Raw genomic sequence first — 16,709 nt, forward strand, 5'->3', positions numbered from 1 at the left:
CGAGCCACGTGGAGCCTGGGCCAGCGGAGCAGAGTCCAGGACTGTCACGAAAGAACGCGAGAAGGTGAGTGGGGCCTGCTTAATTCCCGGGCAGAACTGTCTGGAACACTATCGGGTCTGCTTCGGGACGGCAGAGGGCCATGAGAGAAGGAAGGAGCTATTCTCAGGGCCAGACACCCGGGAAGACCAAAAGGGTCACCCCTCCCTGGCTGTTAGACCTCGTGGCCAGGCAACTGCAGAGAATGAAACCGCAAGGATGCTGGCCTTTGTCTATGTGTCTTCTCCAACAAACCCCGTGCCCACAACTCCCTTTCCCTGGAGAGGTTACCTCCCCACAAGCCAGGGCTACCTGCTCTCAAAATCTGCTCTGCTCTGAATCTTCAGTGAAGGGCAAGTGTCTTCAGGTGCCCCCGCTAGACTTTGCACAAAGTCAAGGATCACAGAGGCCTTGCCCTCTCCCTTCCCCTGGCACCTAGCACAGGCCCTGACCCTGCAGCAGGAGTGAACTAGGCTCAAATGGACAGAAAGGTGGCATGATGGATGGATGGATGGATGGAGGTAAGGAGCGGTGGCAGACAGAGAGGAGGATGCACAAAGAATAGATGAAAGGATGAATAAAACAGGGGTGGGGAACATTTTCTCTGCCAAGGGCCATCAGGGTATTTATAACACCATTCACGGCCGTACAAAATTACCTACTTAAAAATTAGCCTGCTACGTTTGGTCAAACATTTAATAAACTTACCCCTAATGCCTTGGCAGGGCCAAGCCAAATGCTTTCATGGGCCTTATACGGCTCAGGGGCCGGACGTTCCCCACCCCTGGAATAAAAGAAGAGAGGGATGAACTAAAGGATGGAAAAGGGATGGATGGAGGAATACACAGATAAAAGGTTGGGTCAGTGGGTGGGTCAATGGAAGGGTGGATGAATGGAAAGAAAAAAGGATGGATGGATAGACAGAGGGATAGATAAACAAAGGATGAACAGAAGGATAGATGGGTGGGTGGACAGAAGGAGGGATGAAGGATGAATAGAAGAATGGCAGGAGAAAAGGAGAGAGGGACAGATGGATGGGGGGCAGGCAGACAGACGGACAAATGAAAAACCCATCTACATAGGCCAGTGGGGAAGAAACTTCTTGAAAAGGTGAAAGCGAATGTGGTGAGTTAAGAGAAAATTGCCCCTCCTGTTGTGCCTCTCCTGTGAGCCAGAATTCCCAAGTCAGGTCCCTCAGGATTTACAGGCGAACACATTCCAGGCAGGCTCAGGGGCCAGAGGGCAGCGGTTCCTCCCTATCTCATTCCTGCTCTCTTTCCGTGATTGCTTTCCTAACGAGGACGCTGGCGGGCAACAATAGAAGGGGCCCAAGCCAACAGTAACCACACACCAACCCCTGAGAAGTGGCCCCAAAACTTGCTAGTGATGTGATTGTCAGCGGGGCCACTTTGAAAAAGGGTGGGTCATGTTGGGGGGCCACAGAGAGACTCTCCTGCACTGTCCACTGTGGCAGCCACTAGCTACACGTGGCTACTTGCAGTTAAATTAATTAGAGGAAGGAAAAGTGCAAGTTTATCCTCTAGCTGCAGTAGGCACTGTTCAAGCCCTCGAGAAGCGTGTGGCCAGTGGCTGCCACACTGAATGGACAGCCAGAGGGCGGTGAGGGACACTGGTCTCTCCTGGGAGGGGGGGTGGGTGACACAGGGGAATAGAGAGAGGCAGCAAACAACAGTTCTCTAAAATATTTTCTCTGAGCGCCATATATTTTAAGGTTCAAAATCTTAAAATACATTGGCATCCTTCAGTTCAGCGACCCCACCAGCAGAGTGGTTCCCAGCCAGGCGCCGTTCGCCTCCTGGGGACACTTGGCAACGTCTGAAGACATTCTGGGTTGTCACAGTTGCGGAGGGGCGGTGCTGCTGGCATCTAATGGGTGGAGACCAGGGATGGTGCCCAACATCCTGCAGCGCACAGGATGGCCCCACCACAGGGAGTTATGCAGCCTAAAATGTCAATAGTACCACCTCTGAGTATGACCTAAAATATGTAAAGACCTAATGTATGAAAGGGGTGCCTCATAATACTATGTGCAAGAACAAGAAAAAGGAAACAAGCCAAATGGCCAACAAGAAGGAGGGGATTTAATAAAGAACAGCATACCAACACTCATTCGATAGTTACTGAGCACCTACTGCACGCCAGCCTCTGCGCAGGCGCTGTGGACGGACAGAGCAAAAACTAAACCAAACTCCTGTCCCTGGGAGGCTGACCTGGGATGATTTTTCAAGTGTGATTAATAACGCACTGTAACAACTTGTAAATGCTTTGGTTATTGGTCACGGAGAACGGGTGGCTATAAAATTATTTAATATATCATCCAGTTTGGGTTCTTTTGCTTACATACAGGGGTGGGCAAACCTTTTGACTCGAGGGCCACAATGGGTTCTTAAACTGGACCGGAGGCCGGAACAAAAGCATGGATGGAGTGTGTGTGTGAACTAATATAAATTCAAAGTAAACATCATGACATAAAAGGGTACGGTCTTTTTTTTTTTTTTTAGTTTTATTCATTTCAAATGGGCCGGATCCGGCCCGCGGGCTGTAGTTTGCCCACGGCTGGGTTACAAGAACAAAAAAGACTAGAGAAGACACCCAACACAGCAGAAATTGTAGGCAGAGGAGGGCTGGATGGGACTGTTTATATAAATAAAATAAGTCACTTTTTTAAAAAGGAGTTTACCCAGAATCCAACATGGCCTCTTCTCTTCTCCTCTTCCCATGAGCCTCAAGGACAAGTGTGGCAAGCCAGGCAGCGAGAGCTGGAAGCACATGACTCCAAGTTGCCCGGGGCCATCTCGGCCTATGGGACTTGTTCGGTCTGGTTTGCAGTGCTGGCCCTCGGAATGTTCTAAAACCCCGACAGGTTGCCAAGATTTAAACTCGGGAGATTTCATTACGAACACCTGGATTTCTAACTCCTGAAAATCGGGAGAGTGGAATCCAGGGATTGCAGTCCACGGACACAGAGACTGGCTAAAGCTGATCGGGGCCACTTGCTCGCTGGCCCAGGCCCCACTGCGCCGTTACCTCTGAAGCCTGGCCATTTGGTTGGGGACCCAGCCCCAGTGGGCTTTCAGTCTGTAACCCCCCAGGCCAAGGCGAGGCACAGAGGTGGGAACTGAGGAAAGGCCCGCAAACAGACGGCAGGAAAGGGAGCGCCTGCCAAGCGGAGGCAGGGATGCAGCCTGGTACAAATGATGCTCACGGCCTCAGGCTGAGGATGAGAGAGAGGGGGGACCCCACCATAGGAGCAGCACTAGGAAAACTGTAAAGTGCTACTCGTGTTTAAAACTTCACTGCAGGAAAGCTATTTGAGATGCGAGGTGCCAGGAGTTAACCTCAAGGAATTCAGCTCAGCCGGGGAGCAAATAAACAACAAATCCCCACTACTCGATAAATTCCCTGAATGGCAGCGGATAGAGGGCTGTGGAAGCTCACGGGAGGAAGCAGTTCAACCTTAATATGAATTCTGTTTATGGTCAGCAAAACATCAAACCCCGAGCCCCGTCTCATGCTCCGAAACAGCGGCGTTTAGAGCGATTTGACCTTTCTTTCCCCTTTTCCAACTTCAATGTTTCTAGTTTCCAAGGTCAAGGTTTATCTGCCCAAGTTTCATGAAGGGGTTGAAGTCATCGACAAATATTCATTCATGACTGTGAACAAGATGGAGTCCATAAAGACAGTGGGTTCCACCCCGGGCAGTGAGCGTCCCCAGGACATGTGGGTCGGCCCCGGAAGTCGGACTTAACTGATTCGTGGCGGAGCATGAGCACCAGTAGTTTCAAATGCTCTTCAGATCAATGTAAGCTCAACCCGGGTTGATGCTCAAAAGTAAACAGTCATCTGTCTCCTGCCCACGTGGTACCTCCACGGGGAGGGATGCTGGCAGGTGAGTGGGGTGAGGAACCACATATGGGGAACACATATCAGTTATTTTAATCAGCCTCTGCTTTTCAAACTGGGAATGCTCTCTCGAATACTTAAAATGTCTGTAGAACTGTAACCAGGTAAATTCATTCACCCACCCGGGGCTGAGCGATGGCACTGCCACTCGCCAGGGGCAGGGAAAGCTCTGGGAAACGAGGAACGAGAGACGAGGACAAGCCCTAGATGGCCTGGCCAGGTGGGGAGAGAGGAAAAGCGCCAGTGAACCCGTGGCCGAAGGACTGGTCACAGCGGTATGCTTCCTCGTGGCGAAATGCAACACCCACCCGGGCCGGCCTCTCCTTGCCCGGAGGGAGATGTGCTCCTAAAATAGTAACCGATTTCCAGCACTGCCACCGGGAGCGCGTGCTACGCATGAAATGCACGGCTGACCAGGGGATTATTCGGAACAGGTCCGGGTGCCGTCTTTCTCTAAGGATGGACATGATTCGGCACGTAAGTGGAATGATCCCATAAAAACTGCCCCGGCAAAAATACCCTTCGCCCTGACTTGGAATTTCAGAAATCACGTGCATGTCTATGGAACTGAATCCCTGTGCGGAATCTTTTATTCTCCCTTCCCACCCATCAAAATCTGTTCTGCAGCCCTAGACGGTCTGGCTCAGTGGCTACAGCATCGGCCTGCGGAATGAAGGGTCCCAGGTTCGATTCTGGTCAGGGGCACATACCTCGATTGCAGGCTCCTCCCCGGCCTGGGCCCTGGTCAGGGCGCATGAAGGAGGCAACCAGTCAATGTGGTTCTCTCACATATTTCTCTCTCTTTCCCTCTCTCTTCCACTCACTCTAAAAATCAATGTAAAAATATCCTTGGGTGAAGATTTTTAAAAATGTATACACTGAGTGGCCAGATTATTATGACCACCCCATCAGTACTTCGTTGGGCCACCTTTTGCCTTCAATACTGCGGCGATTCTTCTTGGCATTGACTCAGAAAAATCGCCACAGTATTGAAGGCAAAAGGTGGCCCAACGAAGTACTGATGGGGTGGTCATAATAATCTGGCCACTCAGTGTATATATATTTTTTCTGCAGAGTCCCTGTGTTGTTCCCAAAGTTTGTGTGCAAGGCAGTCCTTTAGGCCAGCAGGAAACAGGGGAGGGGTCCAGGTGGCAGACTGGACCTGTGGGTGCTCGCAGGGCATGAGGCAGGCCCGCAGCCCCGCAGCCCCTAGGAGCCCAGGCGCCAGAAGGGCCTGCAGTGATAAAAGACGCCCGCAGGGTGCGCTACCAGATCTGCGGCCCTGTCTTAAGAGATTCCTACCCCCATGGCCAGCTTCCTACCACGAGAACTTCTTTCACTACAAAGCTCCCCGCCAGCCCCAGAACCATCCCACCCTCCCAGCCATCCTTTGGAGCTACCGGTACACGGAGTAGGGGAAAGAGTCTGATGGTATCTTTCTTCAGAGGTGAAGACCGCAACATTCCACATTCCCATGATTAAAGTGATGTTTCAAGCAAGCACCGACAGCGCTCTCCATCAGGAGCAACCGAAAAGAAATACGTGCGCAGCTCAACGTCCTGCATGCCACAGCGCCCTTCCCAGGAGAAACGAGCGGTCAAACTGTCACGTCCTGCCCTAGCCGGTTTGGCCCAGTGTTGGAACCACATACCGAAGGATTGCGGGTTCGATTCCAGTCAAGGGCACGTACCTTGGTTGCCGGCTCGATCCCCAGCCCAGGTCAGGGTGCACGTGGGAGGCAATCAATCGAGGAGGCTCTCTCGCATCAATGTTTTTCTCTCTCTCCCTCTCCCCCTTGTCCCTCCCTTCCACTCCTCTAATACTCCATGGGAAAATACCCTCGGGTGAGGATTTTAAAAATCCCAGTGTGGCCAGTGTGGCTCAGTGAATGAGCATCAACCTATAAACCAGGAGGTCATGGTTTGATTCCCAGTCAGGGCATATGCCCAGGTTGCAGGGGGCAGGCGATCAATTGATGATTCTCTCTCATCACTGATGTTTCTATCTCTCTCTCCCTCTCCCTTCCTCTCTGAAATCAATAAAATATATATATATTTTTAAAGTCACATCCTGAGAGGCCGGCCAACGTGACAAGTCTTGGTGGTACTTCCGGGAGGCTGGGCCATCCTATAAGGCACGCAGTCCTGGTGAGGAGCAGCGTAGCACGCAGTTAGCAAACGCTCTGCACAGGCCTCTCTGGGGAAGGGCGAGCGGGCAGCTGCTGCCGCTGCTGCCCTGTGGAACCCCTGGAGTCTGTTTCAACGCCCGCTCAGTTTGATCATCGGTCACCTTGGTTAAACTACTGCTCGGCCATGTTGTTTCTCAGTTTGGGGCGGAGGAAGGGCTGATCAGAACACCCTGGGTAGCTTGAGGATAAGGGGCAGCATCTTGGGGGAGGTTTGTACATTTGTTTTTTATGAAAGCTTCTCGGGCATCTTGTAGGAAATCCCAGAATCCCTGGTCCAGATCAGTGGTTCTTAAGCCTGGTTGCTAATCGAACCCACCAGGAGAACATTTGAAAAATGGATGCCAGTTGTGAATCAAGTATCTGATAAGGGTCTAGTAACCAGAATATATAAACAACCCCTAAAACTCAACAACGTAAATGGCCAAGCCAAAGTAAAAATGGGCAAAGGCCTTGAATAGATGTTTGTCCAAGGGAGACGCATGGCCACCATGCACGAGAAGATGCCCACCATTGTTAGTCATCAAAACCACAATGAGATGCCACCCAGCACCCAGGCGGGAGGCCGCTTTTTAAAAGCGAACAACAAAACACAAAAAAAATAAGTGCTATCGATGCTATAAGGAAATGGCATTCGGCCAAGAGAAGGGATGAATCCTGAGCACGGATGAACCCGGAAAACATTACCCTACACTCAAAGGCCGCAAATGCTAGGATTCCATTTGTAGGAAATGTCCAGAGTTGGCAAACCGTAGACACACAGCACAAACTGGTAGTTAGCAGGCCTGGGAGGAGGGAGCAATGGGGAGTGACTGCTTAATGGGTACAAGGTTTTCTTTTCTTTTCAGTGGTGAAACTATTTTGGAACTAGATAGAGGTGCTGGTTGCACAACACTGTGAATGTACTAAATGCCGCTCAATTAACCATTTCATATGGTTAGTGGTTAGTTTTATGCTATTGAATTTCACCTCAATCTTTAAAAGTGAGGGAAATGGATATCAGGGAGCTTAGTGGGCACTGCTGGTCAGTATCTCCTAGGGCCGTGGTCAGCAAACTGTGGCTCGCGAGCCACATGCAGCTCTTTGGCCCCTTGAGTGTGGCTCTTCCTAAGCCTTAGGAGGACCCTAATTAAGTGAATAACAATGTACCTACCTATATAGTTTAAGTTTAAAAAATTTGGCTCTCCAAAGAAATTTCAATCGTTGTACTGTTGATATTTGGCTCTGTTGGCTAATGAGTTAGCCGACCACTGTCCTAGGGTGTGTGTGTGTGTGTGTGTGTGTGTGTGTGTGTGTGTATACAAATGCTGCTCAGGTGCATCTTACATGCATCTACACTGAAAGTGTGCAACCTGAAATTGATATAAAAATGAAAGCACTGCCTGGCCGGCGTGGCTCAGTGGTTGAGCATTGACCTATGAACCAGAAGGTCATGGTTCGATTCCCTGTCAGGGCACATGCCCGGGTTGTGGGCTCGATCCCCAGTGTGGGGTGTGCAGGGGGCAGATGATCAATGATTCTCTCTCATCCTTAATGTTTCTCTCTCACTCTCTCCCTTTCCCTTCCCCTCTGAAATCTATAAAAATATATATTTTTAAAAATTTTTAAAATGAGAGCACTTCTATGGCTGAGACGTCAGAAGCTGGGTGTTACTGATGCACCACCACGGGTAAGGAGGGCAAAGGGGATGGCATGCCGCCCCATCCTCCCTCTGAAACAAATAGGCATTTCAAACAGCAGAAACAGACACTCAGGAAAAGACGGCAATCACAGCTGTGAGCCCCTCAGCAGCAACCTAAGCAGGACGGTGTGGCAATTCACAATCCTGCCCCCGAATGAGGGGAGGCCCTGGAGTTTCGTCTGTATGAGGAGAGGTGTCCTCAACATCAGCGCGCCGTGCTGTGTCCCTGACAAACACCCAGGAGGGGCAAATGTTACAGACTCTTATGAACAGCAACAAGGACCAAGGGGGCAGGCGAAGCTGCGGCCAAGGCCAGCTCAACGAAAGAAAGCATGCGCCAACTCGGAGCTGGCTGACCACCCGAGGCTGGAGATGCCATCAGGCAGGAGGGCCCGGCCACTTGACTGCTGATGGCCAACGTTTCGGCTGTGACTCCTGCGGGAATCTGCGAGTGAGCCCGACCTAGAAACAGAAACGAAGCCAGTGGCTTCGAGCCTCTGCTGTTCCAAGTGTGTTCACTGTGGGGGTTTCAGGAACCTGGCTTTCCTGAGCCTGACCGGAGACGACGAGAGTTCCCTTGAACAAGTCCACTGCGGTCATGGCGAGGGCCCCTGCGCGTGGTATCCATTTGCTCCCTTATGAACAAACTACCCTCCAGCGGACACTTCCTCCAGCCCCTTCCTTCTCTGGCGTGTGGAGCTGACTTTGACCCTGTCTTTCCAATAAACGTGGGGCCTAATGCAAAAGCACAGTGGTCTACCGGCCGCACTGCCACCTCCCCTTTACGGTCACGGGGCGGAAAAAGAACTTTAGTTTCTTCGAAGCCCATCTATTACTACAAGACCGAGAACTTCAGTGTAGGACTGCCTTTGGGGGGAGGAAAAAACCCAACCACTTCTTAACACCTCGCAGCTCGGCAAACATTCCCAGCCAAATGCGGCCCAAAACCGGTTCCAGGAACTCCTATGCTAGTGGTGCCATTAGGTCATTGGTTTGCTTCACGGAAAATTTCCCCATCTCCCTTTACTTAGGCACCTTGGAGCAGGCCGGGCACCTTCTTTCGCTGCGGGGGAGAGGTGCGGCCACTGAAGCACCAGCGACCCCAGGGGAGAGGTGAGAGAGAGGCGTCCCATCGCTTCTCGTACACAATCGATGTCTGTCCGCCGACACCACCGCCTCCTGTGGAATCCAGGTTTGGCTCCTGCTCCTACCCCGCCACCTGGGTGGGAGGAATCCGCCAGGTTTTATAACTCCCCAAATGAGAAGAGGAGCATCGGCCCCCCAAAGTGACAAGCCAGGGGACTACTGTCAATGGTGCAAAAGGGGATGACATCCACCCCACCCAATGGAAGAGTGGCCGCTAACCACCCGAGACAGATGAAGAGCCAGTGAGATGTCTCTCTACTTTACATAACAAGATAAAAATTAGCCCATCTGAAGGAAAGGCAGACTTTGGACTCCAAATATTTACTGAGCTGGCACTCGATTTAAAACTGAGTTGTTGACAATGACTCAGGAAAAACAAGTATTTTATTTGTTACATGTTTATATTAAACTCTATAGTGATTCCTATTTTTCAAGGAGTTGGGTGATAAATGGCATAAGAGAAAGAATTCTCTCTATTAATAATTTTAAAGGCATGCTAAGTACACGAGTTCTTATTTAGAAATTAAAACTATGTCTAAAGCCCCGAGATAGAGCCGAGGGTTGGGAGTTGCTCCAACAGGAATTATTGGTTCTGGCCACCACGGTGGCACTTAAAATGCAAATGCTACTCTGTTCTTCTCCCCTGCGCACATGTGAACTCAAGAAGCTATTTTTGGTAATCCTTGACATTTTTGTCAATATGCCATCTGCATGGTGACATTTTGGAGGGTTATGATATTGGAGGGGGGAGGGTTTGATTTCTGGCATCTTGGCTTTTAAGAGTGAGATTAACGAGACCACAGTTTTGGACTGAGCTGAGCCGCGTGGAGCACCGCAGGGTCTATCTGAGATGCCTGGTGGAGCCTGCAAAACGGGGCGGCAGAGAAGTCACGGTGTGAAGAAATAAAGACCATTTGAGAAGGCACAGTGTGCAAAAGCTCGCCGAGCCGGCTGCCGTGCCCTGGAGCGTGTCATCGTAGATCCCGCACCACCCACTATTAGAAAGCAGCTACCCACCGCTTCTTCTTGAAATAATAATCAAAAAAGCACATCGGTTTCTAAACACTAAAATTGGCAAGATTCTATGGGCATTCCAAAAGCCTATCTCAGTCTTCTCTAAGGACATCCCCTGAAGGTACACAGCTCGACTACTAACAATAGGAATGGCATACACTTCCTGTTCCCCGGAATTCCTATGCCCCAATCCCCCCAGCAACTGAAACTCTGGGTAGCGTTAAGCATTCGCTTTTTAACTGTGTAAGGACTTTTTTCAGCTTTACTCACATACAATTATACAATGGACAGACACCAGCGTGTAAGTTTAAGGGCTAGAATGTGTTGACTTGGCACACGTATTTGTTGCAACAGGGTTACTGTTGTAGTTAGCTAGCTACCTGCATCACATCGCATAATTATCGTTTCTTTTTCTGCAGAACGTTTAAGATCTACTCTCTTAGCAACTTTCAAGTATACAATACATTACCAATAACCACAATTAGATCCCCAGAACTCACTGTATTTTCATGAAAATCTTTCCAGAGTGGTTATTTTCCCGCCTTGTTATATAGCGTGGTCTTAATTTTGCCTGTTACTTAAGTGGTCGAACTCGCCCTGGTTGTCTTATGACAGATGCAACATCCTTTTTTTGCAGGGAGAGGGGAGAGAAGTTCTACTGTGGGTTCTCTGACTAAAAAGTCCCCATCTGTTCTGAGCCCCTTCTCTCTAGTTGGTTAGACTTTCCTCTAGGACAGCGGTTCTCAACCTGTGGGTCGCGACCCCTTTGGCGGTCGAACGACCCTTTCACAGGGGTCACCTAAGACCATCCTGCAGATCAGATATTTACATGACGATTCATAACAGCAGCAACATGACAGTTAGGAAGTAGCAATGAAAATAATTTTATGGTTGGGTCACAACATGAGGAACTGTATTTAAAGGGCCAGAAGGTTGAGAACCACTGATCTAGGATCTTCTATCCTGCACCCCTCACATCCACACCCACCTCCACTGGCCAATGGTTACCTTGATTAGACCCCATATTCTCCTAAGATCGGGGTCAGCTGTTTTATTTTTAATATATTTTTATCGATTTCAGAGAGGAAGGGAGAGGGAGAGAGAGATAGAAACATCAATGATGAGAGAGAATCACTGGTCAGCTGCCTCCTGCACGCCCCCCACTGTGGATAGGGCCTGAAACCGGGCATGTGCCCTGACCGGGAATCGAACCGTGACCTCCTGATTCATAGGTTGACGCTCAACCACTGAGCCACGCCGGCCGGGCTGGGGGTCAGCTGTTCTGTGTAAAGGGCCAGATAGTAAATATTTTCAGCTTGCGGCCACAAGGCCTCTGTTCAGTGACTCAATCTAGTCCCTGCAGCCCAGAAGCAGCCCCAGACAATACGCCTGAGCATGGCTGCGCTCCAATAAAACTTTATTTACCGACACTGAAACTGGAGTTTACACAACTTTCACAAAATACTACTCTTTTCATTCTTATTCAACCATTTCAAAAGGGAAAACCCACTGTTATCTTGCAGGCTGTACATAAACAGATGTGGACTGGACTCAGCCCACAGGCTGCTATTTGAAAAACACTGTGTTACGTTTCCCCCAGGGCCAGACATCACATTTGGGAAAGAGTTTCCACTCAATAAACATTGGCTTGGCCCCGCCAGCGTGGCTCAGAGGTTGAATGTCGACCTGTGAACCAGGAGGTCACAGTTCGATTCCTGGCCAGGGCACATGCCCGGGTTGTGGCAGGTTGTGGGCTCTGGCCATCCCCAGTGGGGTGTGCAGGAGGCAGCCGATCAACGTTTCTCTTTCATCACTGATGTCTCTCTCTCCCTCTCTCCCTTCCTCTCTGAAATCTAGAAAAATATTTTTAAATAAATAAAATAAATATTGTTTCGTCAACTGATAATAAGCATGTCATTCTCGTACATGTAAGAAAATCTAGCCACGAAGACATTCAGGGACGCGCGGTGGCACGGGGCAGGGGGTCGGCGCTGACCAGCCCACCCTGACTTCAGGCCGGCCCGCCCCAGCGCTGGGTTACTATTTCACATGGGTCTTTCGTTTCTAGGCTGCCTTCTCATCTCGTGGAGAAAAGGGGCTGGGTGATCTTAATTGTTAGTTATGCTCCCTGGCACCAGGCACAGAGGTAGCATCTAGATTATTAATGTCTTACCACATATTAGATTTTTGGCTTCCTGTCCCCAACTTTAGAAAAAATGTGAACTATTTTACACTTGTCTCTGTCTCAAAGCAATAAACTAGAAGCTAGATGAAGCTGCTCTCTAGTCTTTGATCTTCAGTTCATTTTTCTTAAAGGGTGCCGGCTGCTCCCACGGGCAAAGTTCGCACAGCTGCCCTCGGTTACGATCGCAAGACAGTGTGTCCCCTGTATTAAACCAAAAGCAGAAGCAAAACACGAGATGCCTACGACACGGGTGAACCTCAAAAACATGAGGCTGAGCGAAAGAAGCCCAGCACCAAAGGCCACACATCTCGGGACCCATTGATGGAAATGTCCCGAACAGGCAAATCTGCAGAGACGGGGGCAGACTGCTGGGTGCCAGGGCCTGGGGCGGGGGTGCCTACTGATGGGCACAGGGCTTCCTTTCGGAGTGAAGAAAATGTTTTGGAACTAGACAGAGGGGGTGGTGGCAAAACATTGTGACTGTATTAAATGTCACGGAATTGTTCATGCTAAAATGAGCAACTATGTGAATTTTACCTCAATAAAAATACATTTTTAAAAAGAATAGTGGTAGACCTGTGTATTCTTTTTTCTTTTTTCAAACTGACCTATAGCACTGTATTAGTTTCAGGTGTACAACATGATTTGATATATGAATATATTGCAAAACCATCACCCCAATAAGTTAATTAACATTTATCACCACAGAGGAACAAAAATGTTTTTCTTGTGATGAGAACTTTAAAAATCTACTTCCTTGCCCTAACCGGTTTGGCTCAGTGGATAGAGCGTCAGCCTGCGGACTCAAGGGTCCCAGGTTCGATTCTGGTCAAGGGCATGTACCTTGGTTGCAGGCACATCCCCAGTAGGGGGCGTGCAGGAGGCAGCTGATTGATGTGTCTCTCTCATCAATGTTTCTAACTCTCTCTCCCTTCCTCTCTGTAAAAAATCAATAAAATATATATTTTTAAAAAATCTACTTTCTTGGAATCTTTCAAATATACACTATTGCACTGTTAACTGTAGTCACCACGCTGCAGCTGTACTCTGATGGTGGAAGTGGCACCTAGGCATATTGTTAAGTGGAAGTGGCAAGTCACAGAAGAAAAAAAAAAAATTGATAGTATAATCCCATTCATGCAAAGTCCCAAAACAAAAGTCTGGGTTTGTGCACATACAGTTAGCGAGAGGTGGAGGGAAGGGACTAGGACACAAAGCAATCTGCATGTGTGGTGTCATTCGCATATGGCAAGAATGCTTCCATGGGTCCTTGCGTAACGGAAACAACACCCCGGGTCCCTGTGGGCCTGAGCGTTTTCGAGGCCACCCACAGTCATTTCCACGCACATCTGCGCAGCACCAATCGAGGACCGAGTGGGGTCAGCGGAAGACGAACACAGCTGGCTGCAAAGAAAAACTCAATCAAGCAGCAATTTGGTCGCCATGATGCCGAACAATTCATTTTTTACTAAGTTTTTTGCTGCTTTGGCTGCATCTATTGGTCGACTGGTCACATGAAGTACATTAAACTTCATAAATGAGTACGAAATGCTATATAAGGGCCTACTATTAGGACAGCATCACCCCCTCTTTAAAAACGTCAATTTTCGCCTGGCCATGGTGGGTCAGTTGGCTGAGCATCAACCTATGAACCAAGTCATAGTTCAATTCCCAGTCAGGGTGCATGCCCAGGTTGTGGTCTAGTCCCCAGTGTGGGGTGTGCAGGAGGCAGCTGATCAATGATTCTCTCTCATCATTGATGTTTCCGTCCCTTTCTCCCTCTCCTGTCCTCTCTGAAATCAATACAAATATTTTAAAACAAAAAGAAATGTCCATTTTCTCTTAGAAGTAGGCCAGTGTGCACCAAGGGTATTTCGGGACAGAAGAAAAATGGAAGGGAGGGTGTGAATACGAGCACTGCAGCCAGACCAGCCCTGAGCTGGTTTCCGAATGCCAGGTCCCATGCTGGAGATGGAAGCCCGGCAGGCCAGCTGGACATGACCCCAGCCTGGTCCCTGACCTACAAGCAAGGTCTGCCGGTCATCCTGGGCCATAACTCCCCCATCCCCAAATCCCAAACCCTCACGGCTTCACTCAAACATGCCCACCTGCCCCAATGTAACTGCCGCTTCCAAAAATTATCAAAGACCCAGGGGAAAAAGGGCAAGAGAAACTTTTCAAAAAAGACAGGATAAGCAATTCTCATGCAGGATGCAATAAGATATTGGTTACAACTCTGAAGTTCCAAATGCACAAAACAACCACCTAAGATCCACACTGTTAACTATGGGGTTGTGACATCAGCATTAGAAACACAGTGCACTCAAGGCTCAAGTTAGGGAACAGAAACTTGCCAGAGAAATTTACACGAAAGTGTCAGAGTTAGATGAAGGAAGGAGGGGGACAGGGGAGGGGGGGGGAGGAGGAGCAGTAGCAGCAGCAGCAGGAGGAGGAGAAGGGGGGGAGGAAAAGAAGGGAGAGGAGGAGGAGGGAGGAGGAGGGGGGAGGAAAAAAGGGAGGAGGAGGGGGAGGGAGAAGAGGGGAAGGAGGAGTGGGGAGGGTGAGGGGGGAGGGTGAGGAGGAAGGGCTCTTAAATTCACATGTCTAACACCACCCTGTTCGCCTATGCCGATTTTCTTCATTCCATTCTTTGAAAAGTTCATATGTTCACGTGATTCAAAAAACAAAAAGGAAAAAAAAATCTATTGCCCAGCCCTGGCCCCATCTCCACCATTCCCACAACCATCTCCCCCAAGCAGGTACCCAAACAATCAAATCTGAATACAGACACTTATTCCTCCCTCTTAAGGCTCCTTCTGCACCTGCACGTGTCGGGGATGTCCCCGTCTGGCCTCCAGACCAGGACTTTCCAACCTGGCTGCAAGGCGGCCCTACCGGCGAACATTCGAGCTGCCCTGTGCCTGGGGCTGCTGGTGCATGGGACCCAGGCTCTGCCCGTGGCCCCCTCGCTCACGGACCTTCACCACAGCCCACGCTGGCCCCAGTTTATATGGGAAGAAAGTGAAGCTCCAAGAGGCTCGGAGGAGGCCCAGTTCGATCAATGACAACCACAACCCTAAGGCAGGTCTGCCCAGCTGCTCCACGGAACAAGGGCGCCGTCCCCTTGAAAAATAAACACATGATTGTCTTTGGCCAATTTGCAGAGAAAAATTAATAAACTCATAAAGCCTCTCAATTTCTAGATTTCCAACTCCAATTTTGTTAAGCGCCAGCACCTCCGGTATCACTTTTCCACTAGCCCTGGCACAAAATGGCTGTGACTCTTGGCTACACACTGCAATCCCCCGGGGAGCCTGAGCTCTCTGGCCAGGTCCACCACGCACCGCCCGGCGGGGAGGCCCGCTCCCGGTTAGCAAGGAGCCGAAGCCGGCAGCTTGGGAGCAGGGCAGACACCAGCTGATCACGGCCAGCCCAGCCCTCGTTTTTTCCATCGAGTACACGAGGTCATGTTTATATTCTGGCATTGTAAACATCTGAATGGTCATTTCTCTGTGAGTAAAACAGTTGGGAGTTGACATAATGGAATCCAAGACATAGCTATTTCCTGTATTCTGCAGGGAACGCCCCGACGGGGAGGGCACCTCGGGGCGGCTCCCAAAGGAGCTCGAGCCGCACGGGGGAGCAGCATTTGGCAATGAGGAGACATGGAGTGCGATCCGTGCTGCGACACGGATAAACCTTGAAAACATTATGCTCAGTGAGATAAGCAGACCCCAGGCCGCAGATTGAATGACTCCGTTTATACAGAAGAGTCAGAGGAGGCGCATCGAGAGGCTCAGAGAACAGATTGCTGGTTGCCAGGAGCGGAGGGAGATGGGCAGTTCCTGGTCACGGGCACAGAGTGTCTTCTGGGGATGATACAAATGTTCTAGAATTAGACAGTGGTGATGGTTGTACAACCTGGGGGATATATTAAAAAACCAGTAAATTGTACACTTGAAGACGGTACATTTTATGATACATGAATTATATCTCAATTGTTTTAAACGGGGGTAATGTTCTGGGAAAATCCGGTCCGCCCACACTCTCAGGGCTCCCCCACACTGGAGTCAGGTGCCTTCCCACAGACAGAGCTCTGAGTGGCAAAAAGAACCCGGCTCCTACAATGGTGCCTGGTGTGCTGCCTGAGCTGCACGTGGCCTGGAGACTCACTCGCCTTGGCCGGGCTCTATCTCCTGGTAGCACCGAGGCCAGTGCACAGAAGTCGCTGGGAAGATCTTTGGCCCCGGCTCAAGGCCCACCCAGCGAACTGCAGGGCTTGTGCCCTTGAGGTTGGCCCAGCCAGCTCCCTTCCTCCTTCCCTCTCTCCCTCAACTCCTTGAGCTTTACGGAAGAAAAAAAAAAAAGACTCTTTGCCTGGCCGGCATGGCTCAGTGGTTGAGCGGCAACCTATGAGCCAGGAGGTGGCTGGTTCGATTCCTGCTTGGGGCACATGCCCAGGTGGGGTGTGCAGAAGGCAGCCAATCAAAGATTCTCTCTCATCAATGATGTTCTCATCTCTCTCTCCCCACCCCCT

The 16,709-nt window shown here is 50.0% G+C and overlaps 1 protein-coding gene and 1 long non-coding RNA gene across 3 annotated transcripts in view; both read right to left on the minus strand.

Moving 5' to 3' along the window:
* Positions 1-16,709, minus strand: part of LOC132224201 (uncharacterized) — a 232,173-nt gene that overhangs the window by 154,566 nt on the left and 60,898 nt on the right. The gene's annotated exons all lie outside the window — the stretch shown is intronic.
* WWC3 (WWC family member 3) overlaps positions 1-16,709 on the minus strand; it is a 111,206-nt gene that overhangs the window by 85,826 nt on the left and 8,671 nt on the right. The gene's annotated exons all lie outside the window — the stretch shown is intronic.

The sequence above is a fragment of the Myotis daubentonii genome, chromosome X (assembly GCF_963259705.1).
Source record: "Myotis daubentonii chromosome X, mMyoDau2.1, whole genome shotgun sequence".
NCBI lineage: Eukaryota > Metazoa > Chordata > Mammalia > Chiroptera > Vespertilionidae > Myotis > Myotis daubentonii.